At 42.3% G+C, this 22,265-nt stretch overlaps 1 protein-coding gene and 1 long non-coding RNA gene across 14 annotated transcripts in view; one reads left to right on the top strand and one right to left on the bottom strand.

Moving 5' to 3' along the window:
• Window positions 1-7,934: 7,934 nt before the first annotated feature.
• LOC145430142 (uncharacterized) lies at window positions 7,935-8,421 on the bottom strand. Its single transcript, XR_013910562.1, has 2 exons — window positions 8,331-8,421; window positions 7,935-8,010 (listed from the first exon to the last, which is right to left on the bottom strand). It is a non-coding gene; the product is annotated as an uncharacterized LOC145430142 (long non-coding RNA).
• Window positions 8,422-21,664: 13,243 nt separating this feature from the next.
• The window catches only part of LOC113026413 (unconventional myosin-IXAb-like), a 153,062-nt gene continuing 152,461 nt past the window's right edge, over window positions 21,665-22,265 (top strand). For 9 of the 13 annotated variants that reach the window (XM_026175186.2, XM_026175185.2, XM_080303795.1 and 6 more), the window contains exon 1: window positions 21,666-22,032. The gene's annotated coding sequence lies outside the window, so the exon portion shown is untranslated. Of the gene's footprint in view, window positions 22,033-22,265 lie in introns of all 13 variants that reach the window. The other 4 variants (XM_026175189.2, XM_026175188.2, XM_026175187.2 and 1 more) reach the window with 2 other exon arrangements.

Below are 22,265 nucleotides of genomic sequence, written 5' to 3'. Positions count from 1 at the left end.
TATAAACATGCTGATGACAATAGCGGCTCCTAACGCTTGCATTACCACTGGGCTACTTTGGATTTCACCTTCCACATCTTGTCTAGTTAGTCCTTCAGTCCCTGGTACTTCTCAGTCTACTTTCCTTGTGATGCTAATGTCAGCTGGGATTCCTCATCTATCTTCTCCTCCATGTCAATCACCTCTCCCATAAGACCTTTGCCCTGTTGTTGGATGTCAGAAGCTGATGGGTTAAATCTTGGTCAGTAAAGGTCCACAGGCTTAAACTGCCTTTTTACAGCAAGGATATCCCATAATATAATCCAGAAGAACTTAATCATATTGATGTATGTTGCTGATGGTTATTTATTTATTTTAACTTTGCCTTGAGAACAAACTATTGCTGGATTAAAAATGTTACTCTATCACCAAGTCAACTATTCTGGAAACACGTGCATAGAGAAAGTTGCATCTGTAGCTTGTAATCGACTGCGAATCAACTTTCAGTAAATAAGTGAGAGAACAGTTTTCACTACGCTGACTGGAGTTCAAAGTCGTGAAAACAGTTGTCTGTCCTATCTGCTGCCCATTATAATGGATTAATCTTGGATTAATCTAGCACTGTTGCCGCACAGCAAGAAGGTCCCGAGTTCAATTCCACCATCAGGCCGGGGTCTTTCTGTGTGGAGTTTGCATGTTCTCCCCGTGTTTGCGTGGGTTCTCCCCCAGTACTCCAGCTTCCTCCCACCATCCAAAGACATGCAGTTAGTGGGGATAGGTTAATTGATTAATCCAAATTGCCCATAGGTGTGAATGCGGGAGTGAATGTGAGCGCGAATGGTTGTCTGTCTCTGTGTGTTGGCCCTGCGACAGACTGGCGACCTGTCCAGGGTGTACCCCGCCTCTCACCCTATGACAGCTGGGATAGGCTCGAGAGTCCCCCGCGACCCTGAAAAGGATAAGCGGAAGCGGATGGATGGCCTTATTTTTGCAGTTTTACCACTAAATTGTTAAAATCTGAATAAAAATGATTTCTTAAACATTGCACCTCCCTACAGACAGCTTGCTGACGTCGTGGTTTTATTGAGCACTTTCATGGTGAGAGTGAAGGCCAAGGAAAGGGTAATCTCTCCCTCCCTCTAGTCCTGCTTCAGCATTGACACAGCAGCCTTGAATTGAGCAGAGTAGGTGAAGAGAAAGACAGTAAAAGCTCTTACTGTCACTGTTATCACAAAGTTTAAACCCATCACCCTCCCTGTTAGTGATGCAGACTTCACAGACGTGTAGATGTGTGCAAACAGGACTTCAGAGACATGTAGAACTGAAGGTTTCCTTTGAAACAGTGTTCATCCTCTCATGTACACTTTCACTGTCTGCCGACTCTCATACAAGCTCACTGTGTGTCAGGATCAGGTGTCTCTCCTCCTCGGACAAAACCTGCGCGCACTCATGTTACTGTATGGCTTCTTGGACACAATGCACAGCAGAGGCTGTTACCCACAATCCTTTGTCTGCAGAGATCAGCAAAGCCAGCCTGAATTTAGAGTTGCACAATTAGCTGCCCCAAGAGTCAGCACTAAGTAGGCCACAGCATGTCTGCTTATTGTGAGCGTCCAGTCTTTGTCATTACCAGACACACTGAGCAGTGGCGCCTTCTAGTGTCACTATTTAGAAATGCATTTTATTTTTATTTCTCCAGGTTTCTGTTTAGCAGGGCTGCTTCTTTACTGCATGATTATTTTGGTTATTTAACAGCATTGCTCACTGACTGTAGATAATAAATGCCTTTACTGAACTTTTTACAGTCTTAAACTGTGGATTTCATTTAATTTTTATCATAATATAAATAAATTAATGCAAAAGAAAAAAAGAGAAAAGAAACAGAACCATGTTGGGGATATCATCTCTCTTTGACATCCTGAAGATTTTAGAATAGAAAAGACTTCTATGAGTTCAGAACAGTTTTTGGCTTACAGAGATTGCTTACACTTTCATGGGCCTCATTATTTTTCCTTGGTTAGTGTTAAAATCTTGACCAAAAGTACACCTTCACGGTTTTTCTTTACCCAAAAATGATCAGCACTCGCCTGCACACGCTCAAATCAAATTGGTTGAAGATTAATATTTCTGCAGTGGATCTAAAATTTTCTAGGAGACAATTAACCACATCATTTAGAGATGTAATTAATCGTCCTTGTGCATACGCTGACCTCACCACACTAAAACACACCACTGCTCATTAAAATGAGGTCTAACTGTGTCGGTATCGCTTTGATTTATTTCCTCTTGCTGTTTTTAATATTATTGTCTATTTTAAACTCTTTTTATTGGCCTTGCAATTTTCTTTTTTAATTTAATGTCTAAGAAATCAGTTTTTAATTGCTTGCAGTGCAGCACTCTTGCTAATGTCTATTGTGATTTAGGTCAAGACGACCTGCTGAAGTTCAAACTGAGCATCAGAAACTGACAGAAAGTAGTTTGAAGTGACCTTGAACATGGTACCGTTGTTGGGATCTGCTGGGATTTTCTCACATAATCATCTGTCTACGCACGGTGTGTAAAAGTCACCAACATAACCAAAGCTTTGCTGACTTGGTAACAAAGGCACCAGCACAGAAAGTGAGAACCAGGAGCTTCATGGGATAGGTTTCCATAGCCAACCAGCTCCTGTAGGTGTAATGTATAGTTGGCCCGGTAAACATGAAGGGGTGTATAATGTTTAATTTGTGGAAGATGGAGACAATAGTCAACATTATCTGCTAATTCATTGGTTTGAACAGTAGATGGCGGTGCTGCATAAAACAACAACCTGAGATTCACCCTGGCAGCTCATGTGCTCAGTAGCTTCTAAATCCTTTATAACACTTGAATAAGCTGAAGAGCAAGAGGGCCAGTACAGACCAGTGGGTTTAGCTGGTATATGATAAGCACCAGTTACCTTAAAAGCTGTAGCCCATCAGATTTTATGACTGCTACATCAAAGCAAATGTGACTGAAACTATTTACAGTACATGCTGGTGCTGGTGGTGGCCAACACACTGTGTTGCTGCTGCTGTGGGATAAACTGAACCAGTGGTTCAACTCACCGTACTACAAGGCACTGAAGTGAAATTAAATCTCTGAAGTATAAACTGGTATTTCAAGGTATTAGTGCATCATTCATTTGGTTTACTGTGAGTTTATTTTATTGGGACAGTGTACAAGTACACCAAATCCTTCTGTGATGAAAACCAGATGTTGCTTTGCACCCGATTATAATCATACATATGTTTCCACCTGGAGTCCCTAAGTGGCCTAACATGTTAGATAATGCAGAAAAGCAGTCATGCCAGGAAACTACAAAAGGAAAGCAGAGTGAGACACAACATCCTTTGAAGTGACGAAGAGAGCAGCCATCGATGTCATCGGTGGAAAACCCATATTGGGTTTGACAGGTCAATCATTCAGATGTATATTAAAAGGAGGCAGGTAAAGGAAGGAAAAGCAGTCGTTTATAGACAAGGGGAAGCGGAGAAGACTTTCACAGAGAGCATAAAGAGGGAACATGCAGAAAATGGCTTTTTTTAGCAGGTGTTTACTTTGTGTGAAAGTAAACACAGCAGTGTGTTAGAAAAAATGATGTCCTATTAGGTAAGATTAGCTCAGGAATCTTGTGACACCATCATCTTTCCTCCTATGTGCTTGAAGCAACTTCAAGAAGCTGTGGCTCTTGAGAAGAGCTATAATGTTGGGGAGTGACAAACTAAAGTAATAGACCAGTAACAGAATTGCAGAATCCCCCCCCCCCCCCCCAAAAAAAAAAAAAACAAGAAACAAAACAGGACGTTGTGTAAAATGTAAATAAAAATAGAAATCATTGATTTGCAAATCTCGTGAACCGGGTTTATTCACAGTATACACATCAAATGCTGTTTAAACTGACATTAATAAGAAATATAAGCTCATTTTAAACAACACATCTCAAAAACTCTGAGACAAAGGGGGGGAAAGCTAGAAAAGTAAGTGGTATTTAAAAGAAACAGCTGAAGGAACATTTTGAAACCAGTTAGGTTAACTGACAACAGGTCAGGTCAGGTTTTCAGAAGAGGTTCCTCAGTCTTCAAAAAAATGTATCTACGAATTGTGCAACAGTTTCAGAAAAGTGCACCTCAGCATAAAAATGTCTAGACTTTGAATATCTCATCATCTACAGTAGATAATATCACAGTATTCTGAGATTCTGGAGCAATTTCTGTACACAAGGGACAAGAGTGAAAATCAGTGATGGATATCCGTGCATGCCATCCTTGAAAACAGGCAGGATCCTGTCGTGGAAATCACTGCATGGCTTCAGGAACACGTCCAGAAATCCTTGTCTTTGAACACAGTTCACTGTGCCATCCACAATCCAGGTTAAAGGTCTGTGACGCCTTAAGTGAATGTGCATGTACTGCAGGAACAAGTGCAATCTATTCAAAAACTATTTTTGGGATTTTTCACTCAACTGGACAGATAAAAATCAGCTTTAGTCACGAAAAATCCCCCCAAGCCTGCTACGTTTATTGTCAGTGCGATGAGTCAGCTCACTGTATGTTATCAGTCAAGTTTCCATTTTTAGAAAGTCCATGAAAGCTTGAAAGCCCTAAACAAATACTAAACACACCTAAAGTTTTGTTTTTCCAGGGGGGGAATTCATTTACTTCTACAGATCTGATCAGTAAAAGCAGAGATTGTAGCTGATCGTGTACACAGCACCGTAGCGTGTTAGGAGAAACCTTTTTTCCTGTTTGAGGTTTTTCTCTCTATTGCACAGCCCAGCTTTGTGAACGTCTGCCAGGTTATCAGATATAATCACATCATCACATTGCACTCAGGGGATTGCCACAGGAAAGTAGAAAGTTACAACCACTCACAACATCTCAATAAACAAACAAATGATGGCACCCTGTTCATTCATCTGAAAAGACCTTATTGCAATTGCTCTGTTTTTCAAATTTCTGACATCTGAGCTGAATCCAAAGCAACCACGCTGTGACTTTTTGGGAGGAGTCTCTCCTGACAATCTGTTTTGACATTGTTTTGACAAACCAGCTCTTGGCTGAGTGGCAGCTCTGAGCTATCAAGTTCCCTCTTTTTGCCTTTAATTGTACGGTATCACTAAAGGAGTCTGCTCCAAAGGGATTTTTATTGTCTCTTATAAAAATTGGTGTAGTGGCATTTTAGTGTCAGCACTCAGGTGAAATAGGAGACTGTGAAGCAGAGGCGGAGGCAGACATTTGATACACCCGGGGCTTAGCCCTAAAGGGTAGTATGCATGTGGGATTGGGGGGGGGGGGGGGGTTAGAAATGACTGAAAGATTAATAGGCTCTGTTTTGAGTTTTGTTCAAAAAAGAATGACTTCATATAGGGAAAAAATATATCACATGTGAAGGACACCTTAAACTAGGTTTTTAATTAAGTAGCAAGGCAGAACAAAGTCGGGGCTGTATCAAGACACGAGGACTAAACCACAATTCAGCCAGACCCAGAACTGATCTGGAATTAAAACAGGACTACAACAGTTCAAAATCAGGACTACTGAGGACTTAAGACAGAACAAGAATCAGAACTAGATGATAGTAGCACTAAAAATCATCATAGACCTGCACTACACTTATTTTTTAATTCTACCAAAGTACACTATTTAGATTGAGAAAGGTTTATATAAGAAACACTAGGTACGAGATACATGAGGACCTATGATACGGTGATACTTTTGGTAAACAACCATTTGACTAACATGTGTGTCTCACCTGCTCTTGTTCCCTCTCTGTTCTGTCCTCATTCTCCATCTCCCTCTCTGCTCCTCTCTCCCTCTTTGTGCTGACAATCAAGCCAAACACCAACATCATCAAATCTACAGTTGAAACCAGATATTTACAAACTCTTCAGATCAAAACACAAACACTTTTTTAATTGTAACATCAAATCAGACTAAATGTTTATTCTTTTTAGATTTATAAATATAAAAACATATTTGTTAACTTTAAGAGTAAAGAGAGAAATTGTCTGTGTTTCTTAATTGCAAATGGCACCAAATTGTATTCAAACTTGAGCCACACTTATGGAGCTCCACATTTCTTTTCCTGGTGTTTTGGTTGACATCTCTTGATGTTCCCATGTCACAGAAACAGGCTCTGTGTTTTGCCTTATATGCATCCACAGCTGTGCCACCAATTTACTCACATGGACTCTACTAACCTATCAGAAGCTTCTTCAGCTCAGAATAGAATCGTCTGGAGTTTTCTTATTAATTAACAATAAACTTAGTGTATATGTACTCCTAAATTTTATGAAAGTGATAAAAAATAGACAGCTCTGTCTCTCTTTATTCTGACATTTGACTAATTCAAAAGATATTTCAATATTTACTTATCCAAAACAAAACAAGTTTACTCTAAATTGATGTTGTACAGTAAAAAAATGTTCTTGTGTTTTCCATAAAGTGTATGTAAATATCTGGTTTAAACTGTGAATATACTGCTGTGTATTGAAATTCCTCTTGTTTTGCATAGAAATATATTGAACAACATACAAAGCATAATATATAAAATAACACCTACCATCTAACATCTTCTTTGAAAGAAGCCCCTTATGTCCATTCTTGTATATTGTAACGCACTCAATTATTCTTTTACTGTTATGCTGTTTTGTGGATCACAAGGTTTAAAACTACTTATAAACACACACACACACACAGTAACTCCACCAGAGTGCCAATTTCAGGTCCCTTCTGCCGGTCCAGGCCCGGGTAGAGGAGCAGGGTTGGAATTGTGACATTAAAAAACAATAATTGCTAAAATAAATTTAATTTGTAGTTCTAAATAAATTCTAACTGCATTTAGAACGTTTTTTACTCACTCTGTGTCTCTTCCATGATGTTATTTCTCTCTCCAGCAATGTAGGTTACAATTACATTAGCATGACCAATTATTGCAATTAGGCGATGACGTCATTTGGCGACTTCTACCGACTTTTAGGACAGCCAATAGCGATTTGCCTTACTGAGGAGTTGGCAACACGGATTCAGCTAGCAAACGTATAGAACTGCAGCCAATTCCAGGTCATCATCTTTTAAAGCATCAACACCTGCTGTGCTGTGATATACACTACAATGTTGCTCAGATACACACTTTTAAAATTTGCTGTCCTTGTGAAACTACTACAAAATGTAGACAAAAACATAATAAACAGTATTAGTTAAAGGACTGAAAGAAATACGATATAACTGAAGTCTACAGTGTATCTGTGTTAGTTTCCTCAGTTTAAAAGTCTGTTTAAATGAGCCTTTACCAGTCGGAGGGTTGGTGGTTCGGTTCCAGCCTGTGTGTATCCTTGGGTAAGATACTGAACCCCAAGTTGTTCTCCAATTCATCTATCAGAGTGTTAATATTAGATACAAAGCGCTTAGGTAGAAAAAACATAGAAAAGAGCTTGTATGAATGGGCAAATGAGGCATGTTATATAAAGTGCTTTGAGTGCTCGACTAGAAAAGTACCATATAAGAACCAGTCCATTTACAGCTCTGCATCTATCCTTAACTCATGCCAAGAGAAAAAACCCAAACCATATGAACAGATTTTTATGTTCCCATTCTTTGACTTTGATGACATTTCTTCTCATTATTATGGCCTACAAAGTCACCTTAAAAAGCTAATAAATACACTGTGGGTTAATTTCATGGCCTAAAAGAATATCATTGTTCACAATTCAGCTCAGCAGTCCTGTGGTCAATAAACATTGATCAGGTATACTTATACTTTTTCTATACCTTTTTTATGTGTGACACATTGTCAGTGAGTTTGGACATCCAAATAAAATACTTTTGAACTGGACATGTGTGTGCTTAATAGACTGGCAAATTACAGCAGGATTTTCCTATCCTCGGTCAGAAGGCACAGGTGACTTATATGATGAAAGAGAGGGTCCACAGCAATGATAATTAGGGTTCTTTTAATCCAAACATCTCCAGAAGTGAATTCGTGTGAGTATATGTATATGTGTGTGTGGTTCTGTAAAATAACAGAAATTACAATTAGCAAACAATTAAAGTCAACCAAACTGGTCTAAATAATACAGAAAGGGTTGAACAGAAATGACTAAACACCACCCCCTGGTGGACACAAATGGGCTGCTGCACAGGGATAGACTCCATCTTTACTTTGGGCAGCTCAGTTCACAAGGGTAGCGCCATTTTGGTCAAATCAGCGTGAATATACAGTGTCTCGTGGCTACACGAACAGCTGGAAAACTCTACTAAGCATCACCCAATGTACATAGCTAAGTATATGATAAGTTACAACCATAGAACAAACAAATACAAGGCACTTACTTATCATTCACGCACACGCACTACACATGTTCAGTACAACAGCCCAGCTCCACCAGCGCTATCAAGGTGGACCAGCGCAAACACAAACAAGGGATGGGAGGAATGTACCATCTTAGCAGTGGTTAGAGGGGGTCCGTGGAACAGTCTATATACACAAATCACAGGGGTTTTCTACAGCCGCCCCCTAATGTGTATAGCACATTAGTAAACATCAAAAACCCATGTGAGTATAACTAAGGACGTTCAGCTGACAGTTCAGGTAAAATGATAAGTTTTGACACAGGCCGTTGGTATTTATGTTCCCCAATAGCGACTTCAGCTACTCGCACCTGTCCATCCGGGCTGGGAAACACCTGTGTTACCTGTCCTACGGGCCAGGAAGCCCGTGGGAGCTGATAGTCCGCCACCATGACAGTCTGTCCCACTTTCAAAGGTGGAGTAGTCTGGTTCCACTTCTGGCGAGGCTGCAGTCCAGGCAGGTAGCGCTGAATGAACTGAGTCCAGAACCGGTCCGCTATGACTTGGCTGTGACGCCATTTTCGCCTTCCAAGTTCTTCTCTGGTGCCATATACTGCCTGGGGAAGGGAAGCATCGCGCCGCCCCATGAGCAACATATTTGGCGTGATCGGGTCAACATCTGCAATATCCGAGGAAACGTATCCCAGTGGCTTGGAATTAAGTATGCCCTCTACTTCAATAAGAACAGTAAGCAACAAATCCTCTGGCACCGCTTGACCTTTGAGGGCAACTTGAAGTGCAGATTTGACTGAACGGATCTCCCGTTCCCAGGCTCCCCCAAAATGTGGAGCATGCGGAGGGTTGAAGTGGAAAGTGATGCTCTGTTCACTGAGCTTCTCCTGCAGTCGTGGCTCCATCACTTTGAATGCCTCCTGCAGCTCTCTGTCTCCTCCTCTGAAATTGGTGCCCTGATCACTCAGTATTTCAAAGGGTTTTCCTCTTCGAGCAATAAATCTGCGCAGAGCCATGAGAAAGGAGTCAGTGTCCATACCAGTGAGAAGGTCGAGGTGAATGCAGCGGGTCGTAAGGCATTTAAATATAATGCCCCACCGTTTTTCTTGTCTCCTGCCTATCTTTATAGTGAAAGGGCCAAAACAGTCAATTCCTGTGGACCAGAATGGCGGCTGATTTAATCGCAAGCGGGTAGCAGGGAGATCGGACATCTTCGGTGAAACAGGCTTGGCTCTCCACTTCTTACACTCCAAACAGCGATACTGATGCTTCCTTATGGCCTGTCTGCCTCTTAAAATCCAATACCTGCGTCTCAATTCGGCAAAGACACGTTCTGGGCCAGGATGCAGGAGACGTGTATCATAGTCTTTGATGATGAGCTGAGTAGTAGGATGGTCTGGTGACAACACGATAGGATGCAGAGTGTCAACATCCATCTGCTCTGCTCGCCGGAGGCGTCCACCTACTCGTATGAGGCCAAGCTGACTGTCATATTCGGGAGAAAGGTTGCTCAGTCTGCTGTCTTTGTACACCTCTTTCCCAGATTTAAGGGTGTGTACTTCAACAGGGAAGCTTTCTTGTTGCGCCTGTTTGAGAATTTGAACTTCTGTCTCTAGTCGTTGTGCTGCTGACATAGGGAGGCCAGCCGCCCCGTGAGAAGACAGGTGGGTGGCCTGCACCAAATCAGCCCAGGTGTTGTATGCAGGATCAGACTGTGCCAAATCTGTAGTGACACAGGCACAGAAAGCTGATTTCTTTAACTCAGTATTATCTTCAGTGTCTGTACTCACAGTAGGTCGTGCTGGCCACTGCTCAGATGCTTGTCTCAGGAAGGGGGGCCCATCCATCCACTGGCTAGGTTTTGACAGCTCACGTAATGGTTTTCCCCGGGTGATGTCATCTGCTGGGTTCAAAGCCGAGGGGACATACCTCCAGCTGGCGGCCTCAGTCAGTTCCTGTATTTCGGCAATACGAGTACCTACAAACACTTTATAGTGACAGGATTCGGACTGGATCCAGTTCAACACAGTGGTAGAATCGGTCCATAAAGTAGTCTCACTAATGGGCAGAGTAAGCTCACTGAGGAGGAGTCTAGACAGTTGTGCCCCAGCCAGTACAGCACACAGCTCTAAACGGGGAATTGACAGTTTCTTGCGGGGAGCTACACGTGATCTGGCCATGATAAAGGCAGTGTGGACCTCATGTTCTGCCGATTTAAATCTCAAATATGCCACTGCTCCGTAAGCACTCTCTGACGCATCACAGAATACATGCAGCTGGAAAGTTCCCTCTTGGGTTGCTGGGGCTATGTAGCATCTAGGCAGACAGATTTCTTGTAGATACTGTAACTCACTCACCCACTCTTGCCACCGCTGGAGTAACTCGCCCTCGATGGGATCATCCCAGTTCCTGTCATTCTGCCACAGACGTTGAACAATAACCTTTGCCCGGGTCGTGAAGGGGATGATGAAGCCCAGTGGGTCGTATTGAGAGGCGAGGATGCTGTAGATATTTCTCATGGTTGACTCCTGAGGAACCACTGGCCGACATCTGTAGGCAATCTGGTCTGTGGAGCAGTGCCATGCCAAGCCTAAGGTTGGTTCTTGGGGATCTGGTTGGTGTTCAGTCAACCACAGCTCGCAGGTAGGGGACTTTGCTTCAGAGGGGAGATGAGCAATGGCCTCTGGGTAGTTACTTGCCCACTGTCGGATTTCGAAACCACCAGTAGATAGCAACTCTCTGATGTTATCGACAAGTGGTCGTGCCTGCAAAGCAAAGGGCAGAGATTGCAAACAGTTATCGACATAAAATGAGCGCAGCACTGAGTCTAGTACTTGTTCATTGCCATCTTTATGATCCTGCACATGGCGCTGAAGGGCATACGTGGCACAACAGGGGCTGCATGTGGTTCCAAAGGGCAGGACACACCACTCATAAATGTCCGGGCTCCGATCTCTTTCCATATCTCTCCACACGAATCTCAGCAGGGGCCGGTCATGCGGAAGAAGCCGCACCTGATGGAACATACCTCGTATGTCCCCACTCACAGCAACAGGGTGCTCCCTAAATCTCAGCAGGACACCTATTAAGGATGGACCGAGAGTTGGACCTGGTAGCAGCTGATCGTTAAGGCAGTCTTGCCTATATTGGAAGGAACAGTTGAAAACTATCCTAGGCTTATTGTTATGATGCACAATATGATGGGGAATGAACCAGGATTCATCTGTGAGGTTTGCCTCTTCAGGAGTGAGTTTTCTTACATAACCTGCTTGTTCCAGTTTGTGTATTTCTGCATTGTACACAGCCGCTAGATCAGGATCTTTAATCAGGCGCTTCTCTGTGGACCGAAGGAGAGCCATCACTGCGTCATGGTCAGTTCGTAGTTTAGTGGAGTCTCTGCGGCGGAGCAGAGGAGTAGCATAACGAGCTACTCCATCCACCTGTACACGTTCTGTGGTTTTCTGCAGTAACTCCAGTGCCTCTTTGTCTTGTTTAGAGCGAGTTACCTCTTTCTCTGATCGAAAGGGGAGCACATCTAACTGCCACAGCTTCTCAACATTCTGTCTTAGCGCTTGAGAGGGAGATGGTAACAGGGATGTGTGCAGACATGAAGCTTCAGTAGGTAGATGTAGAAAGGTAGCTGGTCCCTGGATGGCCCAACCGAGGTTAGTGTTGACAGCAACAGGGCTGCCTAGTGGACCGACTTTGACAGGTGACAGAGGGGTGATGAGCTGGACATTATCTGAGCCTATAAGAAGCATAGGCTGCACATCCTTAAATGCTTTGATGGGAACGTCGGCCAGATGTGGATATCTCTGACGGAGTATGTCCACTGGGCAGGATTGTTTTGCCAGATTAAGTTCTTTAGCAGTGAAAACACGTCTGATGTGATGTTTGATTTGGGGAGAGCTGGGTGCACTCAGTTCAAAAGAAACCGATGCGCCTTGTAACTGTGACACCTCCTGCCTGATGGTTCGTAGTTTGAGGGACTCCTCTGTGATATTTAATTGCAGGTAATGAACCGCTGCAGATAAAACAATAGTCCGCTCTGATCCATCGTCAAGAATGGCATAGGTGGACAGAGATCGCCCATTGTTGTGGAGGGTAACTGGGACCACTTTAAGCATGACTCTGCCTGAATGAGTGACTTGGTCCAAATACACCATGCTGGAGGCTGTACTCAATGTCAGGATACTCTTGTTTGGGCGAGAGGCAGCTTCATGAAGGATCTGCAGGTGTTGTTCTCCACAGGTGGCACAAGGTTTCTTCAGATTGCAACTGTCAGGCTGGTGACTCCGACCACATCTCCAGCATCTCTTATTGTCATTAATCCATGTAATAATCTGTGTAGTACTCAGCTTACTGAAGTCAGAACAGGAACTCAAGTAATGTTCTGTACTGCTACAGAAGGGGCAGTAGGGCTTGAATTTCTCTCTTTTCTTCCCTTTCATAGGTTCTTTACTGTCAGTAGGGGCTGAAGTGGTATTAGCCGTCGGTGTTGTAGGCTTGTCAGTGCCATAGTAGACTGATGAGGATGTCTTTAATGGTCGTGATGACTTGTCTCTACGATCTGAGCGGGGTTTATCAGATATGTAGCTTTCTGTAGCCCTTCGTGATATCTGTATGGCCTGTGACTTCCTCTCCAACCACTGTGCAAAGTCAGGGAGAGTATAGGTGTTAGCTGAGTCACTCCGCAAGATGCCCTTTGCAAGACAATATTCAGCAAAACTGTCTTGATAGGAGAAAGGGAGTTTACTCAAAAGCCTGTCCACATGGGAACCACACTCTAGTTCGCTCTTAGCAGCTCCTTCCATGGAGTTTAGTAGTCCCACCAAACTACTAACTGATAGAGCAAAGTCTTCAAACCCCTGTGCATCTCCAGCTTTCACTGTGGGAGCTCTCAAAATGTTGTTAATTTCACCTTGGACTAATTGGCGTGGTTGTCCATAGCGCTGCTGTAGAGCCTGCATTGCTTTACTGAAGGGCATAGTGTCATGCACATACCTCTTTGCAAGCTGAAACGCAGGAGGAAACTTTAGATGATCCAGAAGTACTTGGAATTTGTAATCCTCAGACAGGTGTGGGTGTGGTCCCAAAACTCCATCCAGACCTTTCTTCAGTAGCAGGAAATCACTCTCTTTTCCTGTGGTGAAGCGGATCAGGTTGGGTTTTGGGATGCCATAAGAAGAGGAAATAGCCATCTCCATCAAGTTCGGTCTCTGAGAGGAAAGCAGAAATGAGGAGTGTTGTGGGCTGCTCTGAATTACATCATGCTGTGAACTGACAGGTGCAGCTGGAGCAGGATGCCGATAGGTATACTGTGAGCTAACAGCAGGTGGCAGCACTGGTGTAACGTATGGCTGACTGAGAGGTGGGCCTGAAGTCCAAAGTGGATAGCCTGGAGAGGGCATGCCAGGCGGCAGCGTGACAGGGTACTGCATAGTGCCAGGGATACTAAACTGAGCAGCACTGTGTGGCACAGACCACTGTGGGGTTGATGACTGCCAATTCAGGTCTCTTTGCTGATACCAGGGAGGATGTGGCTGTTCTGTTGCTGTAGATGCAGACCGGGGTACCACTGGTGTTGGCTGAGCAGCTGATGTCATGGAAGAGTGGACGTATAGAGGGGGCTGAGGAATAGGTCGGTTAACAGGGAGAGTAGGAGCTGTTGACTGTAATATTTGAGGGTTATCAACATGATGAGCTGTGGAAGGGGAGGTCTGCTGTACAGTATGAAACTGAGGGCCAGGTATTACTGGAGATATGGGGGGGATGTTTTCTAGTCCGCCCATAGGAGGAGCTTGTGTAGGATTATTATCCACAGTTAGTAAAGGCATACTATGGCTCCGGACCTGGGTTTGTAACTGTACTTGGGGGGTTCTTTGGCCAAAGTTCAAAGACACTTGTATAGCGCTCTGTATCTCCCTCATCTGCTCCTGTACCTGGGTAACACACTGCTCCATCCTCCTTATTCTCTCCATCTCTGGTGAGCCATCGATGCCAGCGATTTGGTGTATTGGAGTAGCTGCGTTAGTGTTCGGTGGAACTGGGTTAGTCGGCTGTGGGGGATAGGTCCAGATGAAGTCATCCAGATATCTTGGAGCCCTATGTGGTCTCCTTTGCCGGGCACCTTGTTGTTCTTCATCATATTGGGATGCCGCCATGTTAGGAAATGCTGTAATTAATCCGGCTCGAAGGACCACTTGAACTGGACATGTGTGTGCTTAATAGACTGGCAAATTACAGCAGGATTTTCCTATCCTCGGTCAGAAGGCACAGGTGACTTATATGATGAAAGAGAGGGTCCACAGCAATGATAATTAGGGTTCTTTTAATCCAAACATCTCCAGAAGTGAATTCGTGTGAGTATATGTATATGTGTGTGTGTGGTTCTGTAAAATAACAGAAATTACAATTAGCAAACAATTAAAGTCAACCAAACTGGTCTAAATAATACAGAAAGGGTTGAACAGAAATGACTAAACACCACCCCCTGGTGGACACAAATGGGCTGCTGCACAGGGATAGACTCCATCTTTACTTTGGGCAGCTCAGTTCACAAGGGTAGCGCCATTTTGGTCAAATCAGCGTGAATATACAGTGTCTCGTGGCTACACGAACAGCTGGAAAACTCTACTAAGCATCACCCAATGTACATAGCTAAGTATATGATAAGTTACAACCATAGAACAAACAAATACAAGGCACTTACTTATCATTCACGCACACGCACTACACATGTTCAGTACAACAGCCCAGCTCCACCAGCGCTATCAAGGTGGACCAGCGCAAACACAAACAAGGGATGGGAGGAATGTACCATCTTAGCAGTGGTTAGAGGGGGTCCGTGGAACAGTCTATATACACAAATCACAGGGGTTTTCTACAACTTTATCCTGAACTGTGGCAATTAATCTTTTTAGTCTTTGTTGTATATTTAATTTTATGTATTATTTAGTTTATCCAGTAAAATTAAAATCATGCTGTCACAAACAGACAAACAAGGAAAAACATAATTTGTGTAAATAATTTTTTTCCTTTGGTCTTTTGTTATGCTTGATCTCTTTTTGTTTTCAGCTCCCATGTTCTGTTTTGATCTATATCTTTAATTTTAGCTCTTTTTGCCAACAAAGACTTGTTTTTGTCTCGACTGTCTCTGCATTTTGCAATTAGGTCCACTCCACTACTATCACATCACATCTCTTAGTGTATTTGGTGACAGATTTTCTAGATCTTCCAAAATATCTGCATGTGGTTTATTCCCCACATTTCCCAGACATCAGGAAACATGGTGGCCCTCTGAATCTACCTTTCAGCTCTGTTCTATTTTTGTTCTTAATCTCATGAGTCATGAAGCACTGATCATCAGACATAATCCGGAAACAGTCACACGGTGCAAAATTCGTAAGGGATTTTGAAATGGTGGGATGCCCAAGGAGTCAGGACTGAGGCAGGTGTGAGACAGGTGTATCTAAGATTGTGGGAATTTTTCATTCATTCCAGAAAAAGATTCGCCATTTGGGAAAGTACTACAAAATTAAAAGCTTATCAGACAAGTCATAAACATAAATCAATATATGTCTAGAAGTATTAGTAAAATAAGTTACAATGTAAGTGTAAAGAACTGGTAACAAAGATTTAAACTTTGTGTAAGTCATTTGGCACAAAGCAATACAGAGAACAGTGCAGCTAGCTTAAATAAAAACACAGGTAGCTAAAAGCTAGCCAAACATTTGTCATAAAACTCCATCAGTCAGTACTTCTGAAGATCTTAACATAAGCTTAAAGCGCGTGCACTACAGCAGTAGAAAACAACATCAAGTACCACTCCTGTCAGGAAACAAGAAGAAACTGAGGCTACAATTCACACAGGCTCATAAAATTTAACAACAGAAGACCATAAAAACCTTTTCTGATCTGACAAGTCTCGATTTTGATTTCTGCTGCGACATTTAGATGGTAGGGCCAGAATTTGGATATTTGGATAAGATATGTGCATTACGGCGGTGCAGAGAGCAAACCTTCAGCATTTTTATGCTATTGTGTGAACATGAACTCAAATCTCAGAGGAATGCTTTCCTACTGAATCTGTGCCAAAAAGAGTTATGTCTCTCCTGAAGGTAAAATGTGTCCAACCTGGTACTAGTACAAGGTTTAACTAACAAAGTGGCTGGTGTATATGGTCTGTTGCAACTTAAATGTATTGTCGTATATCGCTGTATTAAATCTTAGCTAAAACATTTTAGTGAGCAGGCTAATATTAGCAAAGGTAGCTAGCAAACATTTTCTATATTCACCACCCTAGTTATTAGAGAAGTCGTGTACAGGTATATAAAATAAAATGTTTAAGTATGAATAAATAATATTATTAGTTTAATAAGTTAAAGATTGAAAAAAAACCCCTGAAAACAGAAGTTAAAATTGTTTATTTTTATTTTAATAACCCATTTTCTGTTGTCAAACTTTTATCTTCATTTCAAAGATGCAAGAATTACTTTGAGAAGATTTCTGTGGAAACTTAACAGGCTAATGCTATTGATTATTTTTATGATTGTTTTCGGTGTAGAAAAGTAAAAGTGGATCATCTGGGTAAAGCATGGTGAACCATGTTGTTAAAGAAAGCTTGTAGTTTCTTTCCTTCTCTCTCCGTTGTGCTTCAGTACAACCAGGGATTATTTTGTGATTAACTTGATTCATCTCGTGTTTTTCATCCAGTTATGCTTCCATCCACGAATTTCCCAGAAAAAGTATGAGGTAAAGACCGGCAGTGTTTTTTTTTAGTTTCATGAGTCATAAAAGTCACATCATGAGATATTATTAACTGTGACACAAAGAAAGAATTAAAAGGAGATTATGAAAAGACGGGATGCCCGACTTATTTGCACGGCTGGGAAATGAGACAGGTATTAGACAGTGTGTCATATCAGGTGGGTGTGAGACTGGAAGATTTCCCCAGAACACATTTGAGATATACTGTATGGGAAATAATTGTTCACCAGACAGAATATTTAACAACATTTACGTCATTCTTTGTGGCCACCACAACTCAGCACTTTCAGTCTTATTTCAGTCAGATGTAAAAGTGCAAAAAAAATCAAAAAAAAAATCATCAGGTTGGCTGTAAAAATAGGACTTTAATGGAAACCCAAACAGAGTGGATTCCCGTCTTTTATAAATTTTATATAAAAAACATTAGTTTGAACTAAAATATATGTTATTTGCTTTGTGTGTGTTCATGCTGGTATACAGATGTTGCCACTGTGAGACGGGGCCAATTTTCACCCTGTTTTAAATAGAAAAATTTCCAAGTGTCAAATAGCAAGAGGTGTCTTTGTTACTGTCTCCTCTGTTCCCGAGGATACTGATTTTTTTCTTCATCCTATCTCAGGTTTCTCATGTCAGTAGAGCCCTGTCGGCCTCCTGGCTAAACTCCCCTCCATTTAAACGTTTCTAGTCGACTGTCTCCATCACCCCGGCCTCTTCGCTCAGCTCCTGATCCTCTAATTTAATGTCGAGCTACTGTCATTTTGGACGCTGACGCTAGCCTGAATGCGTGAGCAGAGGGCCCCACGACACGGAGTAGGATTCCAGCTTTCAGGGCCGAGGGGAGGATTTCCTTTTCAACATGTCTGGCTGGTAAATATGTCACCGGGCTGGAAACCGATCCTGTGAAAAACAGGTGGGATGTTTTCAAACCCGCTACAGAAGTGCATGTGATCTGTCTTTCTTCCCTCACACACACACACACACACACACACACACACACACACACACACACACACACACACACACACACACACACACACATATTGAATGTAAAGAGAGTTAGTTCCCTGCCAGCAAAGGTATTATCTGTCAAGAGTAAGCAGCGCTGGAGCAGTTTATCTGAGATCGGCTGCTAAATCTTCTCTCATAAGATTTCTCAAAGATTTACTGTGTGTGGTGTGTCCGTACCTCAAAAGGAGTTACATTTCACTGAACACCCCTGCGGTGGAAACGAAAATGAAACGACAGTGACCTTTCCAATGACAAATCCATCATGACACAAAGGTGTGTTGTGTGAAGCCAGTATTGACTTACAGCCAGCCCGCTGTCATCACACGCCTCAAAGAAGAAAAAAACCTGTGATTAATTCTTATAATGACGTAGCAGAAATGCTCCGGTATACTCCGAGTTTTTTATAACTCTGACAATAATTTATTGTTTGATTCCAACGGCTGCGACCAGGGACCAATACTTGATCAGTTTGTTGTTATTAAAAGCTTCAACAAATTACAAATCCTCCAAATTCACTGCAACTTTGGATCCATGTACTGAGGTTACCAGATACAGTTTAGCTTTTCAGCGTGCATTACAGAGGTTTAGGTAATATAAGAGAGGTAATATAAACAGAAACATATGTAACTGATAACAGACACATGCATTTCCTTAATCTGATGCCACTATGTTGAGAGTTTTAGGTGTTTTTTGAGGTATGGCTCTGTCCACATGTGCACAGGTGTTTTAGAAAGCACAGGTTTTTCTGTGTTCTGTGCTGTGAGGATTAGTTTGAAAAGATTTACAAAGGCTTAGAAAATCAAAATGTTTATCAGGGAAGGAAAAGGAGATCAGATGATTATGATAAAGCATGGTGATCTGTGACTTTGATAAAAACCTGTAGTTTCTTTCTCTGTCTTTGCTTAATTATTGTGACATTTTTCACACATTAAGTTTAAAAAAAAGGAAATGAAAAAATGCCGCTGTTACCGGTGTCACAGTTGCATCGCTTCTTTGCCCTTTCATCTATTCCAACCACTAACTTAATTATTTTCTTTATCATTTAGCAGTAAACACATTTTGTTTGTTTTTACATTTAAAAGAAAAGTATTATACGAAATAATGTAGGTACAACCAAGTAACAGCCTAAAAACACAACAACAAAAACCAAGTCCCAAAAACTGCAGTTCCTCTAGTGGCCACTTGAGGTCAAGACTGCTATGTTGAAATTTCCAGCTTTAGAGCATTCAAAAGCATGAGCACAACCTGCTACAAAAACAGTCCTCACCCCCCATTAGATAACTTTCCCCTCTATACTAACTCAACGGAAGTTTGAGGTGAGTGAAATCCTAGTATTTAATCAGTGTGCTCCTTGGTATTGTGTCTGTGCAGTTTATGGCTGTATCTTGCTAACTAAACTTGCCAGTGAAGACTAGGGACGTCAAACTGATTCTACACTGTAGGCCACATACAGCCCACTTTGATCTTAAGCAGTGAAAATCTGTTTTCTGTCAGTGTAAAGAAATCGAATTACACTTTTACTCCCTGTTACATCTTAATATTTTATTCACTTCAGTTTTATTTATATAGCATCAACTCACAACAAGTCACCTCAAGGAGCTTTATATTAAAATATATAATATAGCATAATATAAGAAAGATGTTCAATTTTAATAAGTGTTGCTGTAGTAAATGAAAGAAGCCGCTCATTGGGCTTAAGGAAATAAATGTGTTAAATTACAGTGAAACGTTCTGGAAGCTCATCGCCCAGACTGTCCTATTATAAAGCAAAGTTATTATTAATTCACAGACAATATCCTCTTTTTGACCCACTGTAAAAAAAAAAACACAAATAAAACAGCGGGGGGAAAAGCAACTTTTCTATCAGTTCATTGTTTATCTATTACTTTACCAGTAGGAAAAGTTGTAAAACTTTTACAGTTAAAACTCCAAAATGTATTGGATTCACTGCTGTGCTGATTCTGGCCCAGGCCTTATGCTCGACTCCTATGACTGATAACATCACATCACACTATTTTATGATCAGTTTTGCCCCCCCCCCCAAAAAAAACAGCTTCCAGCCAGGGGTGCCTCTGGAATTTTTTCATAGTGGAAGTAGCTTAACATTCACTTTCCCAGAATGGAGTAACTTACCGGTAATGTCAGCAAATTTGGAGGGCAGTGCCCCCTTGCCCCCCCCCCCCCCCCCTTGGTGGCGCCCCTGCCTTCAGCTTTCATTGTGAGTTGTAGTTCAAAATCAGTGTTTGATGCCTTGGTGTCCACACCCATATTTTAAACTGTCCCTGAGTACAACATATGTGCAGCCAATAAATATCATCATCAAGGAAATCATTTACTAGTTAAGACACTTAACTTTTAACCAAAAAGAAAAGCACACAGGGGTTTCTGCTCAAAAAAGTATTAGGGATCAACAAAGTCATTAGGCTTCATCCTCTGGGGATCATTAATGCTTGCGGCCAGCCATCAAACTGATGCCGAGATGTTTTGTCTTGGCCCAAAGTGGTAGACTGACAGACATCGGAGACGTCGCTGAGGCTCTCTAAACAGCCCAAAGACAACACTGGAAGTGCCTGAGATGTCACAGAACAGGTCGTGAGAGATGTGAATCCATCCTGGCATCACACAAGAATGTCTGCACATAATTAGGTCTCTTGGTAACATGTCTCTGACAGCAAGTGGTAATTAAATCAATGATACACTCATGCTACACTATAAAAAGTCCCTGACAGCCCTTGGGTTTGTTTGTTTTTTTCCACACTCAACATTTGGTTTATCCCACATAGAAGGATGTAAGATATCCACAACACATTCAGCCTCGTTGTCTAATAGATCTTTGGTGGCATATTTTAATCATGCACAAAATAATAGAAACATGTCAGTAAAGTCAGTTCTACTAAGGACACACTGGGAAGCTGGAAGCACATCAAGGCCCAGACATAGACCTGCGTTCACTTGCTTGTATTGTGAGTCAGTTGTGTTTGTTTCTTTCTTCATTTTTAATGGTTATTTCTCTGCTGCCCTTTTGGCCCAGTCAGTCTTGGAAAAACAAAAGATTTTTAATCTGACGCGTCGATAAGAATTACATGATTGCATCTATAAAACAATAATAGAAAACAGACAGTAAAATTAAGCTTTCTGTGTCATTTCAGTGATCTGTATTAAATAAATAAGGTAAGCCTTGGCTTGGATTTCATCTTCAAAATAAGTACTTGATTCTGCAGGTAGTACTGATTTGTATATTGGTCATTTTATAACTGGCTTAATGCAAAACACCATACTGTAAAAACCTCCACTAAATTCAGTCGTAAATCTTCCAGAAGTACAAAGATATTTTACTCCAATTTATGCATCTTCCTGTGTGTGTATATTGGGTGTGTCAGTATTGGCCACACCCCTCAGCACGTCATGATCTGAGTGACACTCTCAGAGCCAACACGTTAATTCCTCTCAGAAAAAAACTAACTAACAAAAACTACTTTTATTGCTCAGGTCTTGACGTGAAAACAATCGCTGTTGGTTCACAGCAGTCTCCCACCTCCACCCACCAGCATCACTGCTATAAAGCGCCCATCCTACGGTGTACGTGAACGCGCAAGCGCGAGTCCACGCGCGGTAACAGCACCGCGGCTCGTAGAGGAAAAAAAGGGAGAGAGAGCGAGAAGAGAGCACAGAGGAGCTGGAGGAGCTGCTGTGGGAGGAGGGCAGACGTGACGGGAGCACCCAAAACAGAAGCTGCCGGGAGTACGACACGGACAGAGGGACCGGATCTTATCTGCGGCACATTTTGGAGATTTGAGCAGCCGGATACGCGCTCTGTTAACGACGGCGGCTTTTTCCCTGCGGTAAAAAAAAAAAATCAGCACGGGTGTTTTTGGTGAGGAGGTCTGCTCTTCCTCTTCAAAAAGGACAGTCTGTGGCGGAGGGCTGTGCTCAGACTGAAGGCACGGTGGAGGAGGTAAGCCTTCCTTTTCTCCTTTCTTTCAGCTCTGTGTTGTTCAGCTCCCGCTGTCAGTAAGAGCAGACACCGGGGTGAGGAATGCCAAACCTCCGTCCTGCGGAGCTGCTGTTTGCCCCGATCAGTCAGCTCATCGGCTGCAGCCTCCTGTCCACCCCCCACCCCGCCACCCCAGTTCAGATGTTTCACCAGGACACCTTAACCCACACCGTCATTCAAAAATACCCTCCACC

This window comes from Astatotilapia calliptera, chromosome 7 (assembly GCF_964374335.1).
Source record: "Astatotilapia calliptera chromosome 7, fAstCal68.1, whole genome shotgun sequence".
Lineage (NCBI taxonomy): Eukaryota > Metazoa > Chordata > Actinopteri > Cichliformes > Cichlidae > Astatotilapia > Astatotilapia calliptera.
Note: the sequence above shows the minus strand (reverse complement) of the source record. Positions and strands in the feature narration are given on the sequence as shown.